This window comes from Bos mutus, chromosome 10, assembly GCF_027580195.1.
Source record: "Bos mutus isolate GX-2022 chromosome 10, NWIPB_WYAK_1.1, whole genome shotgun sequence".
NCBI classification, from domain to species: Eukaryota; Metazoa; Chordata; class Mammalia; order Artiodactyla; family Bovidae; genus Bos; species Bos mutus.
The window spans coordinates 43,666,008-43,686,086 of NC_091626.1; the positions used below are offsets into that span (position 1 = coordinate 43,666,008).

A 20,079-nucleotide genomic window follows, 5' to 3' on the forward strand; every position below is an offset into this window, starting at 1 on the left:
AGAATTCCAGAAAAACATCTACTTCTGCTTCATTGAATATACTAAAGCCTTTGACTGTGTGGATCACAACAAACTATGGAAAATTCTTCAAGAGATGGAAATATCAGACCATCTTACCTGCCTCCTGAGAAATCTGTATGCTGGTGAAGAAGCAACAATTAGAACCAAACCTGGAACAGTGGACTGGTTCCATGTCGGGAAAGGAGTACATCAAGGCTGTATAAGGTCACCCTGCTTATTTAACTTCTACACAGAGTACATCATGCGAAATGCTGGGCATCATGGATCTACACAGAGTACATCATGGAAATGAAGCACAGGCTGGAACCAAGATTGCTGGGAGAAATATTAATAATCTCAGATATGCCGTTGACACCACCCTTATGGCAGAAAGCAAAGAACTAAAGAGCCTCTTGATGAAGGTGAAAGAGGAGAGTAAAAAAGATGGCTTAAAACTCAACATTCAAAAAACGAAGATCATGGCATCTAGTCCCATCACTTCATGGCAAGTGGATGGGGAAATAATGGAAACAGTGACAGACGTTATCTTCTTGGTCTCCAAAATCACTGCAGATGGTGACTGCAGCCATGAAATTAAAAGATGCTTGCTCCTTGGAAGAAAAACTATGACCAACCTAGACAGCGTATTAAAAAGCAGAGACATTAGTTTGCTGACAAAGGTCCGTCTAGTCAAAGCTATGGTTTTTCCAGTAGTAATGTATGGATCTGAGAGTTGCAGTATAAAGAAAGCTGAGCACCAAAGAATTGATGCTTTTGAACTGTGGTGTTGGAGAAGACTCTTGAGAGTCCCTTAGACTGCAAGGAGATTCAACCAGTCCATCCTAAAGGAAATCAGTCCTGAATATTCATTGGAAGGACTGATGCTGAAGCTCAAACTCCAGTACTCTGGCCATCTGATGCTAAGAACTGACTCATTTGAAAAGACCCTAATTCTGGGAAAGATTTAAGGCAGGAGGAGAAGGGGATGACAGAGGATGAGATGGATGGCATCAGCGACTCAATGGACATGAGTTGGAGCAAGCTCCAGGAGTTGGTGATGGACAGGGAAGCCTGGCATGCTGCAGTCCATGGGGTCACAAAGCATCAGACATGACTGAGCAACTGAACTGAAATGAGCTGATAAGGAACTGTACCCGACAGCAGCTGATAAGGAACCATACATAGACAGCTCTCATGACAAAGGAATATTTTAAGTGCCAAAGTCCTAAGTTTGAAAAGATCTTTTGTGTTTTAGGAACTGAGAAACCAATGTGGGTGAGGGATAAAATTGCCTGAGATAGGAAAGAGGTAGGTAGGAGACAAATCATGCAAAGCCTTTAGGTTATGGCAAGTTTTTGAACTTTATTCTAATTAAATGCAGTGGGAAGTTATTGGAGGGTTTTAAACAGGGCACTACTGAGCGACTGAACAACTCCTTCCACCCTTCCCCGTGTCCATAAGTCTGTTTTCTATGTCTGCATCTCCATTGCTGCTCTGTATAAAGGTTCATCGGTAACATCTTTTTAGATTCCATATATATACATTAGTATAAGGTGTTTCTATTTCTGACTTACTTAACTCTGTATAAAAAGCTCTAGGTTCATCCACCTCATTAGCACTGACTCAAATGTGTTCCGTTTTATGGCTGAGTGATATCCTATTTTACATATGTACCACAGCTGTTTATCCATTCATCTGTTGGTAACATCTAGGTTGCTTCTATATCCTAGCTATTGTAAATAGTGTTGCAATGAACACTGGTGTACATGTGTCATTTTAAATTATGGCCTCCTCAGGGTATATGCCTAGTAGTGGGATTGTTGGGTCATCATGGTAGTTTTATTCCTAGTTGTCTTTTTTTTAAGGAATTTCCTACTGTCTTCCATAGTAACTGTATCAATTTACATTCCCACCAACAGGGCAAAAGGGTTGCCTTTTCTCCACACCCTCTCCAGCATATATTATTTGTTGATTTTTGGTGATGGCCATTCTGACTAGTGGAGAAGACAGTGGCACCCTACTCCAGTACTCTTGCCTGGAAAATCCCATGGGCAGAGGAGCCTGGTAGGCTGCAGTCCATGGGGTCTTGAAAAGTCGGATACGACTGAGCGACTTCCCTTTCACTTTTCACTTTCATGCATTGGAGAAGGAAATGGCAACCCACTCCAGTGTTCTTGCCTGGAGAATCCCAGGGACGGGGGAGGCTGGTGGGCTGCCGTCTATGGGATTGCACAGAGTCGGACACGACTGAAGTGACTTAGTAGTAGTAGTAGTAGTAGTATTCTGACTAGTGTGAGGAGAAATTCACTAAATTGTTAATAATAGTTATTATCCTTGTATAGAGATATATAATGGGTGTTATTTTTGTTCTTCTTTCCAATGTTCAGTAACTTCTTCAGTTTTCTCTATGAATCATTCTTACACTTATAATCAGAAAAAAATAAATGTCAGTATTTTTTTCTTTGATGCAAAGTGTCCTGTGTTGTGCTATAAAGAACTCTCTCATTGTCACAGATGTTTTCTCTCACAGCTCTGCACCAGGAAAACTGGAAACACTGCTCTGGGAGAACGCCTCCCACAGCCACCTGGCTCCTCTCATGTCCACACACGTGGGGATCCAGCAGAATGAAGAGATTAGTGTGGGAAGGTGCTTCCGTCTGCCATGCTCTTTGCCCAGCTCTCGCAGGTCTGTGCTTGCCACTCCATTCCTGTCTGTCTCACTTGTTGTTGGTGAGGAATTTTCCCAAATTATCACTCCCAGCGAAAGGCATTTCTCTAACTAGGTCTTGGGAGATGGAGACGTAACATTTGCCAGGTTTCTCAACCCGTCTCTCAGGTTGACTTGGGCCACATCCCGGGAGAAAGCACTTACCCCACCCACCTCAGGATCACTCAAGTGGCAAAACATGCCCCCAGCTGTGACATGTTCTCACTGAAGAAAGGCCTGCCTACACAGAATTTTTCAGAATTTTCAAGCTTAGTGTCAGTGTAGGAGCCACTTTTTAATATTTGGCTTAGGACTCCTACATTTCCATTTCCACCATGCTGTTCAGAATTTAAAAGCAAAACTCTATACTAAGACTGAGGACTGCAAGGCCTGAGCCACAAATGTTCAGCCATAAGATGGAAATGAAATGATCTGAGAGGTATGAATGTTTAATGAGGCCTGATTTGGAAATGACAGGATATGCAGCCAACACATGGCCTTTTCTGGAAAGTTATATTGTTCGTGTGACAGCAATTAAGTCACCCCAGGGGACAGATTTCATGCATATCAACATTCCGCAGAGAGGCGAGTCTGCAACAGGAGACAATGTGCTTTTCTGGCCCAGCTCTGCAACAGCCACATTTCTGACTTAAGAGTCCATTTACAGCAGGAAAAGTCCAGTAATCTCAAATTATCATACACAGCCAATTAAAAAAAATGTGTAATACTATAGGACAGGTTCGTCACTGACTCTGGTTAGGTTAACTTGTAATATGTCATGGTGATCTTGTTTCTCAGGTCCAAAGCCTTCTCTAACCTCCACAGGCAGAGTGAAGCAGTTCCACCCTGAGTACCATCGCACCTTGTTAACGCCTCTTTTACAGCACTTGTTACATGCCCGTAACCGCTTGTTTACAGATACCTCTCTATCACTGGACCAAGACTTCTGGAGGGCAAGGGCTAGAACTCTTGTACTGAGTGCAGAGATTGCCACTTAATAAACGTCTGTGGCACTAACTGCCTGTCAAAATGTTCATTTTCCCCCCTCAGAATTGATACCACACTTTAAACAATGTTTAACACAGTTGAGAGAGGTATATTTATAGAATTTTAGAACCGAGGGGGAACCTCATTTTGTTGAAGGGATAACCACAACTCAGGAAAGCCTAGTGACCCATCCAAATTCATCGAACATTGCTGAACTGAAACATGCACACTACCATGTGTAAAACATAGCTGGTGGGAAGTTGCTGTCTAACACAAAAGCTCAACCTCATGCTCTGTGATGACCTAGAGGAGTGGGATCAGGGGAGGGAGGGAGGCTCAGAAGCGAGGGGGCAGTTGTATACTTACGGCTGATTCACGTTGTGGTATGGCAGAAACTGACACGACATTGTAAAGCACCTATCCTCCAATTAAAAATAAATTAAAAAAAAACATTGCTGAGACCATTCCTCAGTGCAGTTCTCTTTGTGAGAGTTAAATGTGCTTTAGGAAAATGGACTTTTATTTTACATTCTGGGAATTCAAATCTGTAAGCCTTTAACTTCCACGTTTAACAAAATGGTGCTAACAGGCCTCAAGAAGTATTTTAAGTGTGGGTAGTATAGGTCATTGTTTGGCCTAAGTCTGCCCTCTAAACGTGAGGAAGATATGGATCAAGAGACACCTTACTTTAATGTGTTAAAACTATTTTCATGAGTTTGTGGAACATTTTATTTTTATTTTCCATTATAGTTTTAGATTTATAGAAAAGTTACAAGGTAGTACAGAGCCCTCATAAATCTGTCGCCCAGTGTCAGCTTCACCTAATGTCATCTTACATTATCCGTGTATATTTCTCAAAACTAAAGAGACTAACACTGTGTGCATTCCTATTAATGGAACTGTGCATCCCTATAAATGGAACACCAGAATTAATTCAGATTTCACCGGTTTTTCCACCAATGTCCTGTTTCCATACCAGGGTCCCGTCCGGGATACCACATATGGTTAGTTGTCATCTCTTCTCTGAGCGTCTCTGGTCTGTGACAGAGAAGGGTCTTTGCTCTATGACAATTTGTTTGCTTTTAATTTTTTTGGAGTATAGTTGATTTACAGTGTTGTGTTGGTTTCAGGTGTACAGCAAAGTGAATCAGTTATACGTATGTCCATTCTTTTTTAGATCCTTTTCCCATATATGCCATTACAGGGTACTGAGCAGAGTTGCCTGTGCTATGCACTTGGTCCTTACCAGTTACCTATTTTATATATAGTAGTTTATATATGTCAGTCCTGACAATTTATCCCTCCCTTCTTTCCCCTGGAAACTCTGTTTGTTTTCTATATCTGTAAGACATTTCTGTTTTGTAAGTAAGTTCATTTATATTCTTTTTTTTTTTTTTTTGGTTCCACATATAAGCGATATCATATGAGATTTGTCTTTGTCTGACTTCACTCAGTATGACAATCTGTAGATTCATCCATGTTGCTGAAAATGGCGTCATTTTGTGCTTTTTTATGGCTACCATGACAGCTCTGAGGAGTACTGGCTGAGTATTTTGTAGATTGTCCCTCAAACTGAATTGGTCGTATGTTGTCCTCATGATTAGACTGGAGTTATGGGGTTTTTGGAAGCACGCCACAAAGGTGACGTTCCCTTCTCATCACACTGTATCAGCAGGTGAATGATATTCCCATGTTATCACTGGTGAGGCTAACCATGATCATTTGGTGAAGAAGGGTATTTGCCAGGTTTCTCCACTGTAACGTTAGTATTTTTCCTTTCTATTCTCTGTTCTTTGGAAGTGAGTCACTAGGACCGGCCTGGAAGGGAAGAAAGGTTTTATGTTCATACAGTATTTGGAATTCTTTTCGTTAGGGAGATTTATCTCTTGAGTTCAGTTCAGTTCAGTCGCTCAGTCGTGTCCGACTCTTTGCGACCCCATAAACTGCAGCACGCCAGGCCTCCCTGTCCATCACCAACTCCCAGAATCCACCCAAACCCATGTCCATTGTGTTGGTGATGCCATCCAACCATCTCATCCTCTGTCGTCACCTTCTCCTCCTGCCCTCAATCTTTCCCAGCATCAGGGTCTTTTCAAATGAGTCAGGTCTTCACGTCAGGTGACCAAAGTATTGGAGTTTCAGCTTCAACATCAGTCCCTCCAATGAACACCCAGGACTGATCTCCTTTAGGATGGACTGGTTGGATCTCCTTGCAGTCCAAGGGACTCTCAAGAGTCTTCTCCAACACCACAGTTCAAAAGCATCAATTCTTCAGTGCTCAGCTTTCTTTATAGTCCCAACTCTCACATCCATACATGACTACTGGAAAAACCATAGCCTTGACTAGACAGACCTTTGTTGACAAAGTAATGTCTCTGCTATTTAATATGCTGTCTAGGTTGGTCATAACTTTCCTTCCAAGAAGCAAGCGTCTTTTAATTTAATGTCTGCATTCACCATCCACAGTGATTTTGGAGCCCAGAAAAATAAAGTCAGCCACTGTTTTCACTGTTATCGCATCTATTTGTTTGTCTAGTCAAGGTTATGGTTTTTCCTGTGGTCATGTATGGATGTGAGAGTTGGACTGTGAAGAAGGCTGAGTGCCGAAGAATTGATGCTTTTGAACTGTGGTGTTGCAGAAGACTCTTCAGAGTCCCTTGGACTGCAAGGAGATCCAACCAGTCCGTTCTGAAGGAGATCAGCCCTGGGATTTCTTTGGCAGGAATGATGCTAAAGCTGAAACTCCAGTACTTTGGCCACCTCATGCGAAGAGTTGACTCATTGGAAAAGACTGATGCTGGGAGGGATTGGGGGCAAGAGGAGAAGGGGACGACAGAGGATGAGATGGCTGATGGCATCACTGACCCGATGGACGTGAGTCTGGGTGAACTCCGGGAGTTGGTGATGGACAGGGAGGCCTGGCGTGCTGTGATTCATGGGGTCGCAAAGAGTCGGACATGACTGAGCGACTGATCTGATCTGATCTGATCTGATGGGACCAGATGCCATGATCTTAGTTTTCTGAATGTTGAGCTTTAAGCCAACTTTCACTGTCCTCTTTCACTTTCATCAAGAAGCTCTTTAATTCTTCTTCACTTTCTGCCATAAGCGTGGTGTCATCTGCATATCTGAGGTTACTGATATTTCTCCCGGTAATCTTGATTCCAGCTTGTGCTTCTTCCAGCCCAGCGTTTCTCATGATGTACTCTGCATAGAAGTTAAATAAGCAGGGTGACAATATACAGCCTTGATGTACTCCTTTTCCTATTTGGAACCAGTTTGTTGTTTCATGTCCAGTTCTAACTGTTGCTTCCTGACCTGCATACAGGTTTCTCAAGAGGCAGGTCAGGTGGTCTGGTATTCCCATCTCTTTCAGAATTTTCCAGTTTATTGTGATCCACACAGTCAAAGGCTTTGGCATAGTCAATAAAGCAGAAATAGATGTTTTTCTGGAACTCTCTTGCTTTTTTGATGATCCATCTCTTATCCTCCCTTTATTTGTGGAGACTTTGGTTTAATAGATAATAGCAATTCCTTGAATTTGTGGGAAGCTAAACTAAATTATAATTGTATAAGATAGTAAGCTTGGACAGATTAAAAAATAAGCATATGGTGTTAAAATATGAATTTAAGTGGTAAACACCTTTTTTGGGGGGTACCACCATGGCTACCCTAGTGGTTCAGCTGGCAAAGCATCTGCCTGCAATGCAGGAGACCCAGGTTTGATCCCTGGGTCAGGAAGATCCTTTGGAGAAAGAAATGGCAACCTACTGCAGTATGCTTGCCTGGGAAATCCCATGGACAGAGGAGTCTGGTGGGCTACAGTCCATGGGGTCGCAAAGAGTTGGATGTGACTTAATGACTAACATTTTCACCATGGCTGAGAGGATTCACATCAGTAAACTTTCCAGATAACTGAAATGCATTTCTTTAATCAATAAGAGGGTTTTTTTTTTAAATATATAAACTTCTCCCATTTTTCCGGCTGTCTTTCCAAGATGTATGTATGCTTTTATCTTCTAGAACAGAATATGCTGAACACAAATATAATGTTGTTACAAAGATTGATCATTATACTGAAATTCACTGTGATGATGATGGTTAAACTTGACCTCTAAAGTTTTTTTCCAATGCAAGTTTAACAACTATCAGACAAAATTGATGCTGCTTTGTCCCCAAATAACCAAAGACTTCTTGTTTTAAACCTGAGGTTTTTACCTTCAGCTGGGGTATAGCGGTGTCAGCCTTACTTCTAGACTGGAAGGAAGCAACAGGTGTTCACACAAAAGCATGCAGGACAGCTCATACAAATCCCTCGGGGAGGTGCTGAAAAGCCAGACTCTGATTCACGCCTGAGATTCTTCATGTCTAACAACCTTCCAGGTGGTGCCGGTGCTGCTGGTCCATAGATCGCTCTTTGAGTGGCAAGGACCCAGGGAACTCTGCTCACCAGACTGTGCAGTCTGGCTGTTGACAAGGCTTTAGGAGGCCAGGAAGTTCCTGGCACAGAGCAGAGCTGCAAAGAGCTTTGACTAGACATGGATCATTCATAAAGTACAGACAGAGCTTAGAAAAAGAAGGAGCTAGGTGACAAAAATAAATCACTCATTCTTCTAAAATAATCCAAAGGAAGGAAAGAGAATTCTCTTCCTTAAGAGAGGTGTTAATACTTTAGAGACAAATATTTTCTGGTCTCTGTGGTTCCTTTGATGTTGAAAAGAAGTACTTAGGCCACATGAAAAAATAATAAGCTAATGTTACATAAAGATCAGTTTTGTGGAGAGAGGTCCACTTCTACAGCTTGAGACTTCTTATCCTAAAATTACACTTGAGAATTTTAGGATGGCACTAATGTGCATTTTGGCTCAGACGGTAAAATGTCTGCCTGCAGTGCTGGAGACCCAGGCTTGATCCCTGGGTTGGGAAGATCCCTGGGAGAAGGAAATGGCAACCCACTCCAGTATTCTTGCCTGGATAATTTCATGGACCGAGGAGCCTGGTAGGCTACAGTCCATGGGATCGCAAAGAGTCGGACACGACTGAGTGACTTCACTTTCTTTCACTTTCAATGTGCATTTTATATGATTGCTTCTATTATTCTCTTACAAACAAAGGTTGGTTTGTCCTTCAAGATCCAAGCCCCCACAGCCAAACCCCTAGCTGTTTTCAAGTTAAGCTAATATGACATATGGAATCTATTTATTTAAATCTAAAATCATTCCTCACTATCCAAAGAGGGTTGGCTCCAGGACTCCTATGGATACCGAATCCATGGCTGCTCAAGTCCATTATATAAAATGATACACATCCTCCAGTATACTTTCAAACGTCTCTAGATTACTTATAATACTTACTACAATGTATATGCTTTGTGTGTAGCTGTAAATGTTAAAGCTATGTAAATACCCTCCTTCATTTGGTGGGAATGTAACTTGGTACAGCCATTATGGAGAACAGTATGGGAGTTCCTTAAAAAAAAAACAAAAATAGAGCTACCATAAGACCCAACAATTCCACTCCTAGGCATATATCCTGAGAAAACCGAAATTTGAAAAGATGCACGCACCCTAAATGTCATTGCAGCACTTTTTACAATAGCCCAGGATGCTAATAAAGTAATGCTCAAAATTCTCCAAGCCACGCTTCAGCAATACGTGAACCGTGAATTTCCAGGTATTCAAGCTGGTTTTAGAAAAGCAGAAGAACCAGAGATCAAATTGCCAACATCTGCTGGATCACGGAAAAAGCAAGAGAGTTCCAGAAAAACATCTATTTCTGCTTTACTGACTATGCCAAAACCTTTAACTGTGTGGATCACAATAAACTGTGGAAAATTCTGAAAGAGATGGGAATACCAGACCACCTTACCTGCCTCTTGAGAAACCTGTATGCAGGTCAGGAAGCAACAGTTAGAACTGGACATGAAACAGCAGACTGGTTCCAAATAGGAAAAGGAGTACGTTAGGCTGTATATTGTCACCCTGCTTATTTAACTTCTATGCAGAGTACATCATGAGAAACGCTGGGCTGGAAGAAGCACAAGCTGGAATCAAGATCACTGGGAGAAATATCAATAACCCCAGATATGCAGATGACACCACCCTTATGGCAGAAAGTGAAGAAAAACTAAAGAGCCTCTTGATGAAAGTGAAAGAGGAGAGTGAAAAAGTTGGCTTAAAGCTCAACATTCAGAAAACGAAGATCATGGCATCCGGTCCCATCACTTCATTGCAAATAGATGGGGTAACAGTGGAAACAGTGAGAGACTTTATTTTTGTGGGCTCCAAAATCACTGCAGATGGTGACTGCAGCCATGAAATTAAAAGATGCTTACTCCTTGGAATGAAAGTTATGACCAACCTAGACAGCATATTAAAAAGCAGAGACATTACTTTGTCAACAAAGGTCCGTCTAGGCAAGGCTTTGGTTTTTCCAGTAGTCATGTATGGATGTGAGAGCTGGACTATAAAGAAAGCTGAGTGCTGAAGAATTGATGCTTTTAACTGTGGTGTTGGAGAAGACTCTTGAGAGTCCCTTGGACTGCAAGGAGATCCAACCAGTTCATCCTAAAGGAGATCAGTCCTGGGTGCTCATTGGAAGGATTGATGTTGAAGCTGAAACTCTAATACTTTGGCCACCTGATGTGAAGACCTGACTCATTTGAAAAGACCCTGATGCTGGGAAAGATTGAAGGCAGGAGAAGAGGAAGATAGAGGATGAGATGGCTGGATGGCATCAGTGACTCAATGGACATGAGTTTGGGTAGACTCCAGGAGTTGGTGATGGACAGGGAGGCCTGGCATGCTGCGGTTCATGGGGTCAGAAAGAGTGGGACATGACTGAGCGACTGAACTGAACTGAGGACATGGAAGCAACCTAAACGTCCAATGACAGAGGAATGGAGAAAGAAGATGCAGTACATGTGTAGAATAGAATCTGCTGCTGCTGCTAAGTTGCTTCAGCCATGTCTGACTCTGTGGGACCCCATAGACGGCAGCCCACCAGGCTCCCCCGTCCCTGGGATTCTCCAGGCAAGAACACTAGAGTGGGTTGCCATTTCCTTCTCCAGTGCATGAAAGTGAAAAGTGAAAGTGAAAGTGAAGTTGCTCAGTCGTATCCAACTCTTAGCGACCCCATGGACTGCAGCCTACCAGGCTCCTCCATCCATGGGATTTTTCCAGGCAAGAGTACTGGAGTGGGGTGCCATTGCCTTCTCCGAACATATATACACTACTATTTATAAAATAGATAACTAATGAGAACCTACTGTATGGTACAGGGAACTCTCCTCAGTGCTATGTGGTGACCTCAATGGGAAGGAAACATAAGAGTGCGTATATGTATATGTATATGTATAACTGACTCATTTTTCTGCACAACAGAAACTAACACAACATTGCAAAGCAATTATACTCCAATAAAAATTAGCTTTACAAACCATGTAAATAGATACCAGAGTGCACAAAATTCAAGTTTCACTTTCTGAAACTTTCTGTAATTTTTTTCTAAATATTTTTGATCATGGTTGAATCCACAGATGCAGAACCTGGGGATACAGAGGGATGACTGTGCAATGAAATTATGATTCCTGAATGAAATGTCTTTATTAGGGAAACTAATGAAGGATTTCTTTCCTTTTTAAATTTATTTATTTTATTTTTGATTGTGCTGGGTCTTCATTGCTGTGCACGGGCTTTTCTCTAGTTGCAGCAAGTGGGGGCTTCTCTTTGCTGTGGCATCTGGTTGCGAAGCATGGGCTCTAGGCACATGGGTTTCAGCAATTGCAGTGTGTGGGCTCGGTAATTGTGGAGCACCGTTTTAGTTGCTCCGTGGCATGTGGAGTCTTCCCTGATCAGGGATCAAACTTGTGTCCCCTGCATTGGCGGGCAGATTCTCATATCACCAGAGAAGTCCATGAAGAGTTTCTTGACTGTGAGAAAGCTTTCACATCATCACATGCATTACAGCAGGCTCTCGGAAATAGTTCTGGTCAGAAATGCAGTACTGAGGGGAAAACATCGCAGATGGATCTGGAGACCTGAATTCTAGCCCCTGCTCAACCAGTAACCATTTGGATAACGTTTACCACTTGGGCAAGTCACTTAGCTTCTCTAGGCCTAACTGTATAAACTAGATGACCTCAGGATTTATTTCAAGCCCTCGTTTTTCACCACTCCATTCCCATATCTCAGAAAGATGTTTTGCATACATTTGAAAACAATACTTATCCCTGTTTATAGTGTCATTAATAAAGATGATTCTGCCAACTTGTGCTTAACCCTTGAGCAAGTAGAAATTGAATGTTATGTCAAATAAATATCAGAGGAAAAAATAGCTGAGATTTGACCTCATTTTTTGAGTAGATATGTTTGTGGTTGTCAGCTAGCTAAGCCGCTAATTTAGTTAATATTATACAGAGTTATTGCTAAACTCTCCTTTCCCCCAGATAATGACTAAAAATCAAAGTTTATATCATGGGTTATTACAAGTTGGTAAAACTCTGAATTCATCGTACCAGGTAACAAATACCATATTAAAGTTGATTTTATTTATTTATTTAAAAAATTTTGGCCATACCACCTGGCATTTGGGATTTTAGTTCCCTGACTAGAGTTTGACCCCATTCCCCCTGCAGTGGAAACACGAAGACCACTGGACTGCCAGGGAAGACCCCGGAGTTGATTTTAGATGGAAAAATGACTAGCATCACTGACTGAAAAGGTAAAGAACAAAAGTGCTGACTGCTGCCTGAAAAAATTTAGCTTGGTAAATGTATATCTGAAACAGTGGCAGGCACTATGGCAGGATGAGATGCAGTCAGCATAGCAGTGAGAACATGGGCTGCAGAGCTGTATATTCAGATCTGAAGTCTGACTCTACTACTTGCTGGCGGCATGACTTTGTAAAGTTGCTTAAACCCTCCAGATGTCAGCTTTTTTGAATGTGATAGGAATAATACTAGTACATAACTCATAGAGTTGTTAGGATGATTAAATAATACTTGTAAAGCACTTAAAACACTACTCATTACATGTTCTCTGTTGTTACTGTTATTAATAGGAACTGAGATGGGAAGAGGGAGAACTAGTCAAGACAGGAAGGCAAGCGTGGTCACACTAAGAAAAAGATGCTGAGAGCAAGTTCAGAAATGGGTAAGATAGTAGTACTTGCCATGTCTACTTCCTACATTGATTATTCTCTGGATGTGACTACAATACTCTTGTATATAACTCTTCACTCTCTGCATGTGGTGGGTAATATTTCAAAGTGATTTCATAGATACCTCATTTGATTATCAGCAATCTAGGGAGGTAAAATCTCTTACCCAATCTAGCAAATACCGCTGACTCCCACAGAATGCGCATAAGGCAAGCCCAGGACAGTGCATTAGAGTGCATGAGCACAGTGCCAGAGAGCACAGCAGAGCTCAGCAGGCCGTCTCCTATCTGGACGCTCAGAAGTGTTGCTGGGCTCTTTATATGCACCGGAGATGTAATGTGGGGTTGTTTTCTTTCCCAAGATGACCTTATTGTACATTTCTTGAAAGCATTATGTTTGATCATCCTCATAGCTTCACATCTACCACCTGTACGTCATGTTTGTTGGTAATAATAGTAAGCATATTTTGCATGCTTCACCCAGACTTGCACTTCCTTGTGGCTCAGCTGGTAAAGAATCTGCCTGAAATGCAGGAGACCTGGGTTCAATCCCTGGGTTGTGAAGATCCCCTGGAGAAGGGAAAGGCTACCCACTCCAGTATTCTTGCCTGGAGAATTCCATGTCAGTCCATGGGGTCTCAAAGAGTCGGACACGACTGAGCAACTTTCACTTCACTTCACTACATGGCTGATCGACTTTCACTTTGTGACTTTCACGTCACTTCACCGGCCTTAATTCACTTCACTTCACCGGCCTTAATTTTGTATCAGAAAGTAGCCATTTAAAGCATTTTCTTTGCTTAACTCTGGGAGGTACTTGTATTGCTGCATCTTATGTTGTTTGTTTTTGCTATGATAGCAAAGCAATACCCTATGAAACAGTGCCACAAAAATATTTCACATAGAGTTAGGGAAGACCCATAGAAATGGTCTATATGGTGACGATAGAACATAATCTCTGGCTGAGTAACAGGAAATGTGTCATAGAAGTTATTGGCTTATTATAAATTAAGACAATAATTAACATTGACCACTTTCTGTGTGCCTGGCAATATGCCAGGTGTTTTATGTGAATATAACCCACATGATATTGCAGTATGCCCAGCATGTAGCAAACAGTAGGAGTTTAATAGATATTTGTTGAGTAAATAAATCTATGGGATAGGAATTACTTTTATCCACTTTATGAAATGATGAAAATCAGGTTTAGAATTTTAAGCTTAGCCTAAGATCACATAACTATTAAGTAACTAGTGAACCTAGTTGGTCAACCGAAATTTGATTGTAGCATAACATAATGTAGTGGTTCAGCGTGGGAATTCTGGAGCCAGCCAGACCACCTAGTTTCGAATCCTAGCTCTGCCACTTGCAAACTGTATGACCTTGGGGAAGTTACCTGGCCTTTCTGTGCCTCAGTTCCTTCATCTGTAAATTAGAAATAGTAATTCCAACCTTCCAACGTCATTGAGGTGATTAAATGAGATCGTACATGTAAAGCACTTAGAACTGTGCCTGGCATTCTCTAAATATAACTATCACTGTTCAGTAGAGTCTTATATTACATACCAGTAGAGCTTTCTACTTTTCAAAGAAAAATTTTTATATTATCATAATATCCTTATAAGGTACTCAATAATCACTATAATTAATATCATAGTATCTTATGCAGTATAACCTATAAAAATATTGGGTCACTATGTTGTACACCAAAACTATTGTAAGTCAACTATACTTCAATTTCAAAAATAATAGTATCTCACTTAATCCTCACAATAGTCCATTTTATAGATTACAAGAATCAGGCTCAGAAAGATTAAATGGATTGCTAAAGATCACAAAGCAACTAGTTAGGCCCTGTTGGGAAAAGATAGAATGAAAGATTAAAGATAACACACAGTGTCAACTCTTAGAATAACTTTTAAGAAGGGAGTAGAGGGAAGACAGATAGGAAAACAACTAGCTCATTCAAGGCATAATGAAGCCATGTACTAAACGGGGTTCAGGTTACATGTTGAGGAAAGCCAAAAGAAGAATTGATGAATTCTGTCTGGAGGTAGTATGTTTGCCTAGAATCCATCCCAATGGCACCAAAGCAGATCACTGTTTTCATGGCAATGAAACATATTGCTTCTGTTTGAAGTCAAAAAAGTTTGAAGGTCTTGGAGTAGCAGATAAACATGGAAAGGAGTTTCCCAAAGAAAAAAATGCCTAAGCATTCATAATCACTCCCACACATTTGGGGATGTGGGAAGGAAACAGTGACCTTCATTTTAACGGACAAATTAAGTATTCAGTACCAAGGATAATGTGAACAGTATAGAAAATGAATCGACATGGCCTGAGCCATGTGGAAATTATGTGAAAATAAGTAACTATATAGACGACAGACTGTTTCATACACCTGGGTGCGAATCTTGGGAAAACCTAGAAGCCACAGTTGAGAACACGTCAAACTCAAATCTTGGGGCCTCTTTGGTTCTAGACTCCCTCTAGTGGTTCAACATTGGTGCTGTAATTGGTACGCTTCAGTTGATAGAATCCACCAAATTTGGGATCATATTAACAGCAAATAAGCAGGGAATTCCCTGGTGGTCCAGTGGCCAAGACTCCACACTCCCAATGCAAGGGACCCGGGTTCCATCTCCATCCCTGGTCAGGAAAGTAGATCCGGCATGCCACAACTAAGAACTCGCCTGCTGCAGCTAAGTGTCCTGCCCGCCACAGTGAAGACTGGAGATCTTCACTGAGTGCTGCAACTGAGGCCAGTGCAGCCGAATAAATCAATAAAAGCAAATAAGCAAAAGAACCACACAACTCTTACTAAAATGGTTTCTCACACACACAAAAAAACTATTTTGTTGAATGGTATAATTTCAACTATTGAGGTAGTGGGAATAATAGGGTTGCAAAGGGTCTGATCTAAAAAGGAACACAGTGGATATCACAGGCTAACTGGAAAAGCCAGTTTTAGTTCTTCTGATGTGTGGGTAAGAGCTGAAGGTCAAGGAACAGGGTTCCTGTATGCTTTTGTTTGCAAACTAAGGTGAGAACTCAACTTTTTAGGGATAAAGAGAAGTGGATATTTTCTAGGTATGTGGATCCTACAGGGTCCTTGGCCTTGTACAGGTCTAGCTTGGCCTTGTATAAAGTCAACCTTTAGACTAACCCAAAGAAATACATAGTTTCTTTCATACCATATTCCTAATTTTGCAGCCTCTACATCTGTATTAAACCAAATTCAGAAAATTCTAAGAGTGATATAACTTTGTTTCCCTGCATTGGCTTTGGTTATGCCCTTTGGCTATGTCTTTAAAAAGTCTCCTACTTCTTCTACACGACCGCATGAGGAGGAAGACTTCTGTGTTTCCCTTCCTGCCAGTTCTGCATTATAGATACACATAAATCTGCCAACTCTTTAATATGACAGCCCTTTACATACTTAAGAGTGTTATCATGTCCTCATTAAGTCTTCTTTCCCTTTTTTGGATTTCCAAAGCTTTTTGGAACCAGAATAAGGGAACCTCTGTGAGGTACAGCTATCATGATTGAATAAATTACTGGGCATTTGTTCACACTTTCAGAGGTAAAAACACTGGCTTAAAAAAATATGTATTGAATACAGTCGACTTACAATGTTGTGTTACGTTTAGGTGCACAGTGAAGTGAATGAGTCACATATGTACGTATATCCATTTCTTTTTTCAGATTTTCCCCATATAGGTTATTACAGAATATTGAGCAGAGTTCCCTGTGGTATTCAGCAGGTTCTTGTTAGTTATCTATTTTGTATATAGTAGTGTAGTAGTGTGCATATTATGTTAATCCCAATCTCCTAGGTTATCTTCTCCCATCCCTTTCGCCTTTGGTAACCATAAATTTGCTATGTCTGCAAGTCTATTTCTGTTTTGTAAATAAGTTCATTTTTATCCTTTTTTAAGATTCCACATGTAAATGATATCATATATTTGCCTAAGTTCATCCATGTTGCTTCAAAATACAATGGCTTTTTATTTCAGAAAATACAAAGCTGTTCTTCAGGATAGAAAGCCCAGAGATGAATCCATGCGCCAATGGACACCTAATTTATGACAAAGGCAGCAAGAATATACAATGGAGAAAAGACAGCCTCTTCAATAAGTGGTGCTGGGAAAACTGGACAGCTACATGTAAAAAAATGAAATTAGAACATTCCCTAACACCATATACAAAAATAAACTCAGAATGGATTAAAAACCTACATGTAAGACCAGACACTATAAAATTCTTAGATGAAAACATAGGCAGAACACTCTTTGACATAAATTACAGCAAAATCTTTTTTGACTGACCTCCTAGAGTAATGAGAATGAAAGCAAAAATAAACAAATAGGACATAATTAAACTTAAAAGCTTTTGCACAGCAAAGGAAACCATAAATCTGACAAAGAAACAGCCCTCAGAATGGGATAAAATAATAGCAAATGAAGCAACTGACAAAGGATTAATTTCTAAAACATACAAACAGCTCATATAGCTCAACGTAAAAAAATCCAATAAAAAAATGGGCAAAAGACCTGAATATATACTTGTCAAAGGAGACACAGAGATGGTCAACAAATACATGAAAAGATGCTCAACATTACTAATTACTAGAGAAATGCAAGTCAAAACTACAATGAGGTATGACCTCACACTGATCAGAATGGCTATCATCAAAAAATCCACAAACAATAAATTCTGGAGAGGGTGTGGAGAAAACGGAACCCTCATACTCTGTTGGTGGGACTGTAAATTGATATAGTCCCTATGGAGAATAGTATGGAGGTTCCTTCAAAAACTAAAAATAGGTATAACCCAGCAATTCCAATTCTGGGTGTATACCCAGAGAAAACCATAATTCAAAAAGACACATGCACCCCAATGTTCAATGCAGAACTGTTTACAGTAGTCGACACAGAAGCAACCTAAATGTTCATCAATAGAGAAGTGGATAAAGAAGGTGTGGTACATATATACAATGGGATATTCCCTGGTCATAAAAATAAATGAAATTGGGCCATTTGTAGAAATGTGGATGGATTTAGAGACTGTCTCACAGAGTGAAGAAAGTCACAGAAAAGTGAATATCATTATTAACTCATATATGTGGAATCTAGAAACATGGTATCAGTTCAGGTCAGTTGCTCAGTTGTGTCTGACGCTTTGCGACCCCATGGACTGCAGCACACCAGGCCTCCCTGTCCATCGCCAACTCCCAGAGTTTACTCAAACTCATGTCCATTGAGTCAGTGATGCCATCCAACCATCTCATCCTTTGTTGTCCCCTTCTCCTCCCACCTTCAATCTTTCCTAACATCAGGGTCTTTTCAAATGAGTCAGCTCTTCCAATCAGGTGGCCAAAGTATTGGAGTTTCAGCTTCAGCATCAGTCCTTACAATGAATATTCAGGACTGATTTCCTTTAGGATTTACTGGTTTGATCTCCTTGCAGTCCAACACCATAGTTCAAAATTCTTCTCCAACACCATAGTTCAAAAGCATCAATTTTTCTACGCTCAGCTTTCTTTAGTCTAATTCTCACATCCATACATGACTACTAGAAAAACCATAGCCTTGACTAGGTGGACATTTGTTGGCAAAGTAACGTCTCTGCTTTTTAATATGCTACCTCAGTTGGTCATAACTTTTCTCCCAAGGGTCTTCTACAACACCATAGTTCAAAAGCATCAATTCTTTAGTGCTCAGCTTTCTTTATAGTCCAACTCTCACATCCATACATGACTACTAGAAAAACCATAGCCTTGACAAGATGGACCTTTGTTGGCAAAGTAATGTCTCTGCTTTTTAATATATTGTCTAGATTGGCCATAACATTTCTCCCAAGGAGCAAGTGTCTTTTAATTTCATGGCTGCAGTCACCATCTGCGGTAATTTTGGAGCCCCCCCAAAATAAAGTCTGCCACTGTTTCCACTGTTTCTCCATCTATTTGCCATGAAGTGATGGGGCTGGATGCCATGATCTTCGTTTTCTGAATGTTGAGCTTTAAGCCAACTTTTTCACTCTCCTCTTTCACTTTCATCAAGAGGCTTTTTAGTTCCTCTTCACTTTCTGCCATAAGGGTGGTGTCATCTGCATATCTGAGGTTATTGATATTTCTCCCAGCAATCTTGATTCCAGCTTGTGCTTCTTCCAGCCCAGCATTTCTCATGATGTATTCTGCATAGAAGTTAAATAAGCAGGGTGACACTATACAGCCTTGACATACTCCTTTTCCTATTTGGAACCAGTCTGTTGTTCCATGTCCAGTTCGAACTGTTGCTTCCTGACCTGCATACAGTTTTCTCAAGAGGCAGATCAGGTGGTCTGGTATTCCCATCTCTTTCAGAATTTTCCACAGTTTATTGTGATCCACACAGTCAACGACTTTGGCATAGTCAATAAGGCAGAAATAGATGTTTTTCTGGAACTCTCTTGCTTTTTCTAGGATCTGTCAATTTGATCTGGTAATTTGATCTCTGGTTCCTCTGCCTTTTCTAAATCAGCTTGAACAACTAGTTCATGGTTCACATACTATTGAAGCCTGGTTTGGAGAATTTTGAGCATTACTTTACTAGCGTGTGAGATGAGTGCAATTGTGCAGTAGTTTGAGCATTCTTTTGCATTGCCTTTCTTTAGGATTGGAATGAAAACTGACCTTTTCCAGTCCTGTGGCCACTGCTGAGTTTTCCAAATTTGCTGGCATATAGAGTGCAGCACTTTCATAGCATCATCTTTTAGGATTTGAAATAGCTCAACTGGAATTCCATCACCTCCACTAGCTTTGTTCATAGTGGTACTTCCTAAGGCCCACTTGACTTTACATTCCAGGATGTCTGGCTCTGGGTGAATGATCAGACCATCATGATTATCTGGGTTGTGAAGATCTTTTTTGTACAGTTTTTCTGTGTATTCTTGCTACCTCTTCTTAATATCTTCTGCTTCTGTTAGGTCCATACCATTTCTGTCCTTTATCGAGCCCATCTTTGCATGAAATGTTCCCTTGGTATCTTTAATTTTCTTGAAGAGATCTCTAGTCTTTCCTATTCTATTATTTTCTTCTATTTTTTTGCACTGATCACTGAGGAAGGATTTCTTATCTCTCCTTGGTCTTCTTTGGAACTCTGCACTTAAATGGGTATACTGGAGATCAGTGGAGAAATAACTCTGAAAGAATGAAGGGATGGAGCCAAAGGAAAAAGAATAGCCAGC

General features: G+C 40.8%; 1 long non-coding RNA gene across 2 annotated transcripts in view; it reads left to right on the forward strand.

Annotated features, from left to right (window-relative positions):
* LOC138989395 (uncharacterized) overlaps positions 1 to 20,079 on the forward strand; it is a 42,835-nt gene that overhangs the window by 19,371 nt on the left and 3,385 nt on the right. The window contains exons 2-3 of one of the 2 annotated variants that reach the window (XR_011465647.1): positions 2,531 to 2,686; positions 12,755 to 12,846. This is a non-coding gene — a long non-coding RNA (uncharacterized lncRNA). The remainder of the gene's footprint in view (positions 1 to 2,530; positions 2,687 to 12,754; positions 12,847 to 20,079) is intronic. The other variant, XR_011465648.1, reaches the window with a different exon arrangement.